This window comes from Gopherus evgoodei, chromosome 4 (assembly GCF_007399415.2).
Source record: "Gopherus evgoodei ecotype Sinaloan lineage chromosome 4, rGopEvg1_v1.p, whole genome shotgun sequence".
Classification (NCBI taxonomy): domain Eukaryota; kingdom Metazoa; phylum Chordata; order Testudines; family Testudinidae; genus Gopherus; species Gopherus evgoodei.
In genome coordinates, this window is record NC_044325.1 from 124,773,890 (window position 1) to 124,781,962 (window position 8,073).

Consider the following 8,073-nt stretch of genomic DNA (forward strand, 5'->3'; position numbering starts at 1 on the left):
ATGAAAAAGGGAAATCACTCAACGGTGACAGAATTCATTTTCTCGGGGCTGACAGATCTTCTGGAGCTTCAGGTCCCTCTCTTTGTGCTGTTCCTAATGATCTACATTGTCACCCTGGTAGAGAATCTGGGGATGATCGTGTTAGTCTAGATTGACTCCCATCTCCACACCCCCATGTACTTTTTCCTCAGTAATTTGTCTTTCTGTGACCTCTGCCTTTCCTCGATAATTTCCCCTACGATGCTGCTGAACTTCTTAGCCGAGAGCAAAAGGATTTCGTACAATGCCTGTGCTGTGCAAATGTATCTCTTTGGTACATTTGGTCACATCGATTGCCTCCTGCTGGCTGTGATGGCGTATGACCGTTATGTGGCCATCTGTAACCCGCTGCTTTATACGGTCACCATGTCCAGATGGCTCTGTCATCAGCTAGGGCTGGGGTGTATGCTGTGGGCTTGCTGGACACAATGGTACACATCATTTTTACTTTGTGCTTATCGTTCTGCAGCTCCAATGTCATCAATCATTTCTTCTGTGATTTTCCACTGGTAATGTCACTCTCCTGCTCCGATACACGCGTCAACGAGATTTTGAAGTTTGTCTTGATTGGCTGCGGGGTGGTGAGTAGCATTGTGATCATTCTCCTCTCCTACGCTTATATCGTCATCACCATCCTGTGGATCCACTCCGCCGAGGGTAGGCGCAAAGCCTTCTCCACTTGTACCTCCCACCTAGGGCCGTGGCCATGTTCCATGGCTCCCTCTTCTTCATGTATTTCCGACCCACCACCAATTACTCCCTGCACACTGACAAAATAGCCTCTGTGTTCTACACGGTGGTGATCCCCATGCTGCACCCCCTTATCTACAGCCTGAGGAACAAGGAGGTGAAAGATGCCCAGTGGAAAGTGATACACAAATTGCTAACCTTCTCTTGAGCCTGTTTACTCCATACTGAGTTACTGATTGGGAGGTGGAAGCAGGAGAACTCAGTTCCCTCTCCACTGCAATCTCATTCCTCATCATGCTTATTATCACTGTGAATTATTTGTATTTTTTTTCTTTTATTTTGTTCCAACAGTACCTGGCAACCCCAGAAAGGTTCAAGAAGGTTGTGATGCTTCCTTGGGGAATTCAATATTGTGAGTCACCCTGTCTCGCCCGTGCATCAGTGAGCAAGGGATTTGCAGGGGCTAAATTATGTGTCAGCTCTCTGACTCGCCAGTTTGTTAACCCTCCTGCATCCCCCCAACTACTCTCCTCCAAAGCTCAGCCAGCCTTTACTTTGCCTCGCAGGTCACCTCAGTTGCACTCCAATCCTGAAAGTTCATTGAAACGTGTTCCCTGGCAGTATCCAGCCCCTATCCCTGGGCTCTCACAGAAATGACTGAGTCCACTGTCTCCAGAGAGATAGTATACACACCAGGCTGCTAGATCAGGTCAGGATTTGTGTTTTAGTATATTACACTGAGATGAACTGACAGTAAAACCAAGGATACCTCTACTAAAAAAGAGCAGAGGTTTAAGCAAAGATAATAGAAACAGAAAATGATTACAAATGAGAGAAAAAGTACAATGCATTTTCTAGTGACCAAAACTCAACAGGCTGCAATCCTTATCCAAGGGCTTATCTCCACTACTAGGTGGGTTGACGCTGCAGTGACCACCAGCGGTCCATGCCAAAAGCACTCCCGTAGATTCCTATTCTCCACCAGAACGAGAAGAGTAAAGAGAATCGACGGGAGAGTTTCTCCCATTGATCCAGCCTGGTGTGGACCCCACAGTAAGTAGATCTAAACTATGTCAACTTGAGTTACACTACTAACATAACTTAAATTGCGTAGCTTAGCTCAACTTTTCCCCGTAGCGTAGACCTGCCCAGAGACTGTTTCTCACTTAAAGGCACCTCTCTGTGGCATCAACCCACATCGCTGGGGATCCACTGTTCATTGACCTCTTTGTCCTCTCAGTGATGAAGCACAAAATGTCTTTTCCCCTTCTTATAGTCCAGTACGCTTTGAAATGCAATCTTGTGCCTCCAGAGTTTCTCTGCCCTGCTGGTGTGTGGATGCCTTGCTGTTTATGCGGATTTTCTCACCTTTTTATTAATGGGCTTTTCCAGTTGATTTCAAATGCAAATATAATTCACATTATCTTTGGCCTACCTTGTTCCTGGCGGCTGGGGTGTACGCTGTGGGATTTGTGGATTCAATGATATACACATTTTTTACATTTCGGCTGTCATTCTGCAGCTCCAACATCAACAATCATTTCTTCTGTGACATCCCCCCACTGTTGGCGCTCTCCTGTTCTGACACTCGCATCAATGAGATTGTGATGTTTGTTTTTATGAGCTGCATTATAGTGGGCAGCCTTGTAACTGTCCTCCTCTCCTATGTCTATATCATCTCCACCATCCTGCAGATCCGCTCTGCCGAGGGCCGGTGCACAGCCTTCTCCACCTGCTCTTTCCACTTGACTGCTGTGGCCCTGTATTTTGGTACCCTCCTCTTCATGTATTTACGTCCCACCTCTAGCTATTCCATGGATATTGACAAAGTGGCCTCAGTGTTTTACATGGTTGTGATCCCTATGTTGAACCCCCTCATCTACAGCCTGAAGAACACAGAGGTGCAAGACGCCTTGAGGAGAGCAATGAATAAACTCCTAACCAATTCCTGAATCTGTTTAACTCTGTACTGGTTTAGTGATGTGGAGTGGAAACAGGTGAATTTAATTCCCATCCCATTCCAATGTAATTTTGCAGAGCTCGTGGGAGTGTTGTTCATTATTGTATTGTTATTATTTTTAATTTGTTTGTATTCCAACAAGTTCTGCGGGCCCCAAATGAGATCAGTGGACAAAATATGGGAAGCATCAGAGCTCCAGAAAAAGAGATTGATTCTATAAGCTGGTGGCTGGGGCCACCCACCCAGAGGATTAGATGCTCAACTTCACGTCTCTGTTCCAATGGTTATTTAATTATTTATCCCCGTTAGAACAACTTTGAAAGGAGAAATTGAGAGTAACCCATACTGGAAGAGCACATCACTCAGGGGCTGGGATGTTTTCTGGAAATGCAGGAAACACAAGTGCATAGTATGATGGGTTCGGTTTTAGAGACCCCTATTGGGACTGTCATCTGATGTGCTGAAATTACCTCTGAGCCCATTTTCCCTGTCAACTTGGGCCTCCAGAACCCTGCCTTGCTGAGCCAGACACGCTAACCCACTGTAACACAGACCCATGGTCTGAGTTATGCCTCCAAAACTGCAGATCTAGACTGAAACCAGCTCAGCAGGATAAATGTCTCCATCATGTAGATACCCACTTCCCAATGGGATCTAAAACCCAAATAAATCCATTTAACACTGTATAACTCTTATATAGGGTAAATTGATAAATGTTCACCCTCTATATCACTGCAAGGGAGCTATGCACAGCTGTTTGCCCCCAAGATAACAATTACTTACACTGAGTTTATAAATAAACTAAAGTGATTTTATTAAGTATAAAAAGAAGCATTTAAGTGGTTTTAAGTAGTAACAGACAGAACAAAGTAAATCACAAAGTAAAATAAAGCAAAACACACAAGGCTAAGCTTAATACACCCAGAAATCAGTTATAGATGTTAACTTCTCAGCCCAGTTGTTACTTCAGGTAAAATCCTTCTCAGGTCAGATAGAAAAGGCTGGACCCAGGTCAGAAAAGGTCACCCACCCCTATGGTTACAGTCCTTGTGTTTCCAGGTGCTTGCGGGTATCAACATGGAGTGGGGAGGCTGTGTCAGTTGACAACACTCTTTGTTTTCTTCTCCCACTTTATATAGAACTTTATATAGAACTTCTCCGTCTTTAGATAGAAAACCCTTCTTTGGAATTCCACCCCCCTCTGAAAAAGTACCAACTTCAACATGGATTCTAGTATCTGGTGACAGGGTCACATGTCACTGTAAGACTCCGGTCTTCATTCTTCCTGAGTTGGTCCACAGGAACACAGGAAGGCTTACAGGTAAACAGAGCCATTCATAGTTCAGTGATTCTGAAGCACCCTTAATGGCCTCCATGTAATATGTCTACATCAATAATGCAAATTTATATATCAGAGGGGTAGCAGCATTAGTCTGGATCTGTAAAAGCAGCAAAGAGTCTTGTGGCACCTTATAGACCAACAGATGTATCATGAGCATGAGCTTTCGTGGGTAAATACCTACTTCATCAGATGCTCATGATATGTCTGTTAGTCTATAAGGTGCCACAGGACTCTTTACAAATTTATATATTATTCTCCTAACTTCAGTCATACAGTCACCTCAATTTTATATCATATTAAAAAGACCTCACAGGAGAGACAGTGATACAGAGCAGATGATGCTCTGGCTATCTGTGTTCCATTTCCACAAGGAAAGTCATGGCAACAACATTAATTGCATGTGTTCTGTACACCTGTTATCCCAGGAGCAGAGATGCTCCAGCGAGCAAATCTCAAAGTCATCAAAGCCAAATTTAACCTCTGCTGCCCAAGGAAGTGGCTACAGAAATGTTAAGAATAACGTTGGTGTGGTTAGCAAACTGGGGAAGACTCATCTCCAAGTCTGATTTTAGGGTTCTGAGCTGGTACCGCTTCCGTCCTCAACTCATTGTAAGTGAAGGGAGGAAAAACAAAGAGGTACTACCAAGTCATTGTCATACAAATCAGTTTCAGAGAATTTGGCCTTTAATTGAAATGACAGAGAGCCATTCATGGGAGCGGAAGGAAGGAATTATCCTGAGAGGAGAAATGTAAAAACCTCTGAACATATTTATCTATCAAAAGAAGGAAAGAACTTTACCAAGGGAGGGAGAAGAGTGACTGGAAAAGGAGAGGAAAAAAAAGGTTTAATAGGAAGGGGGAAAACTTCCCCATCGATTCAGGGAATGTCTATACTAAGGTCTTTACATTGACTCAGCTATCGTGTGCAGCAGCCCCATAGTGTAGATGCTTTCCACATTGATGAACGGGTTTTTCCGTCAATGTAGTTAATCCACGTCTCCGAGAGGCAGTAGCTAGGTCAATGGAAAAAGTGCACTGAGGGTCAGTACAAGCTAACTGCCTCGCACATGGTGTGAAAAGTCTCCTTGCCCTATGTGATGGACATCTGTTGATCTAATTTTTAAGCATAAACTAGGCCTCAGAGAAGCTGCCGATGGAAAAGACCAGTTGGACAGTGGGCACTGTGTGTGTGTGTGTTTGGTGCGTAGTGGGCACTATATGTGTGTATGTGGTGCAGGGTACCATGGAGCTGAATGTCAAGTATAGGCAGGTGCGTGTCCTTGCCCTGCCCATTGCTCAGGCTGGCATCTCCCCTTCTCCCAGTGCAGGGCTCCTTCTGAGATCATAGTATCATAAGACTGGAAGGGACTGTGAGAGGTCATCAAGTCCACTCCCCTGCACTCATGGCAGTTCGAAGTATTATCTAGACCATCCCTGACAGGAGTTTGTCTACCTTGCTCTTAAAAATCTCCAATGGTGGAGATTCCACAACCTTCCTGGGCAAGTTATTCGAGTACTTAGCCACCCTCACTGTTGGGAAGTTTTTTCCTAATGTCCAACCTAACCCCCCTTGCTGCAATTGAAGTCCATTGATTCTTGTCCTATCCCTCCTCCCCCCACTCCACACACGTTGTTTTGCAATTTTATTCCTAAACTCTGTGTGATGGGCTGGGTCACAGAAACAGTTTTGGGAGTGCCACCAGATGTGCCTAGACTACCTCTGAGCCTGTTTTCTCTGCCAGTTTGGGACTTCAGTTCCTTAGCTCATTTAAGCCAGACACGCTTGCCTGCTGCAAACACAGATCCAAGTCTGAACCACGTCCTCCACAAGCTGCAGGCTTAACTGAAAACAGCTTAAGAAGGGCTCCTGTCTCCAGCACTCAGATACCCAGCTCCCAATGGGGTACAAACCCCAAATAAATCCATTTAACCCTGTATAAAGCTTATACAAGGTAAACTCATAAATTGTTCGCCCTCTATAACACTCGATGCCAACTCTGCCCACATATCTACACCAGCGACACCATCACAGGACCTAACCAGATCAGCCACACCATCACCGGTTCATTTACCTGCACATCTACCAATGTAATATACGCCATCGTATGCCAGCAATGCCCCTCTGCTATGTACATCGGCCAAACTGGACAGTCGCTACGGAAAAGGATAAACGGACACAAATCAGATATTAGGAATGGTAATATACAAAAACCTGTAGGAGAACACTTCAACCTCCCTGGCCATACTATAGCAGACCTTAAGGTAGCCATCCTGCAGCAAAAAAACTTCAGGACCAGACTTCAAAGAGAAACTGCTGAGCTTCAGTTCATCTGCAAATTTGACAGCATCAGCTCAGGATTAAACAAAGACTGTGAATGGCTTGCCAATTACAGAACCAGTTTCTCCTCCCTTGGTTTTCACACCTCAACTGCTAGAACAGGGCCTCATCCTCCCTGATTGAACTTCCTCATTATCTCTAGCTTGCCTGCATATATATACCTGCCCCTGGAAATTTCTACTACATGCATCTGACGAAGTGGGAGTTTTGGAGTCACATGGAGTCACATGTCCATACATTATTCAGCTCCTTACAGGCTGATGCCACATTCCTAGGAAAGCTCAGATGTGGATTGGTGTCTTTCAAACTTCATTGTTAGCTTAAATATTGCTTGATTGGGCACTTACTGAGAATAATCTTTTCTCTGGAAGCTAACTAAATGCTTCACTGAGGCTACTTAAAGTCAAACAAGTACATAGCCAATATTCATAACTTTGAATACAAAAATGATGCATACATGCAAATAGGATAAATATGTCCAGTAGACCATAACCTTTGTACAGATATGTTACATGGCCTATCTAGCATAAAACATATTCCAGTTATGTCTTATTTACACTCATAAGCATATTTCAATAAAGTATTATGGGGTGCAATATCACACTGTTTCATGGATTATTAATTACAGGAAATAAATAAAATTAACATAAGAATCAGGATGGAGCTGGCATGCTCGGAGCTATTTTGTTGTAGCAGCTGCAGAGATGCTGCAGAGATCATCTGTGTTAACCACCAGTTTAGGGAATATCCTGCTCTTTGGAGTCTGCCCTGACCTTGGCATTTGCAGTGAGGACTGCCCCAGGCTCCTCCGGGTCACAGGAGGCAGAGAAGCCAGGAAGAGGAGTTATGAGTGTGACATTGTAGTCTATATGATTTTATAAAATATGCTAATGAGTGAATATAGTGTAACTGGAATATTCTTCATGCAAAAGGTCTCTGGTAAGGTATCATTACAAAGCTTAGAATCTACTGAGTGTGGTCATCCTTTTTGTATAAATGTACCACTCTTGTATCTGAAACTAGAAATATGAAATCTAATTCTGAGGGCCTATTGCACGGGTTGGCAACCTTTTAGAAGTGGTGTGCCGAGTCTTCAATTAGTCACTCTAATTTAAGGTTCCATGTGCCAGTAATACGTTTTAACGTTTTAGAAGGTCTCTTTCTATAAGTCTATCATATATAACTAAACTACTGTTGTATGTAAAGTAAATAAAGTTTTAAAAATGCTTAAGAAGCTTCATTTAAAATTAAATTAAAATGCAGAGACCCCCCAGACTGGAGGCCAGGACTCGGGCAGTGTGAGTGACGCTGAAAATCAGCTTGCGTGCGGCCTTCAGCACCCGTGCCATAGATTGCCTACCCCGGCCTATTGTAATTGTGTGAAGTGTGGGCCATAAATGGTTTGGAATCTTGATGACTCCCATTAAGCAGGACAATTGTCTGCAGATGACTCTGTTTTACTTCTAAGTCTCCCTGTATGTGTGTGTGCTGTCAAGCGGGTAATGAAGTCTTGCAGTGACATGTGATCATGTCACCTGAACTGGAATCCATCTTTAACCTGGTGCTTTTCCATTGAGAAGGAAGGAGTGGGAACCCAGAGGGACAAAGGATTCCCACCTTGTGCAAGAGATATATAAGGGGTTGAGACAGGGAAAGAGGAGAGAAGCCATCATGACGAATCTCCTAGCTACTACCTGAGCTGGA

General features: G+C 43.9%; 1 pseudogene; it reads left to right on the forward strand.

Annotated features, from left to right (window-relative positions):
• LOC115650658 lies at positions 1–937 on the forward strand (annotated as a pseudogene).
• The last annotated feature ends 7,136 nt before the right edge of the window (positions 938–8,073 follow it).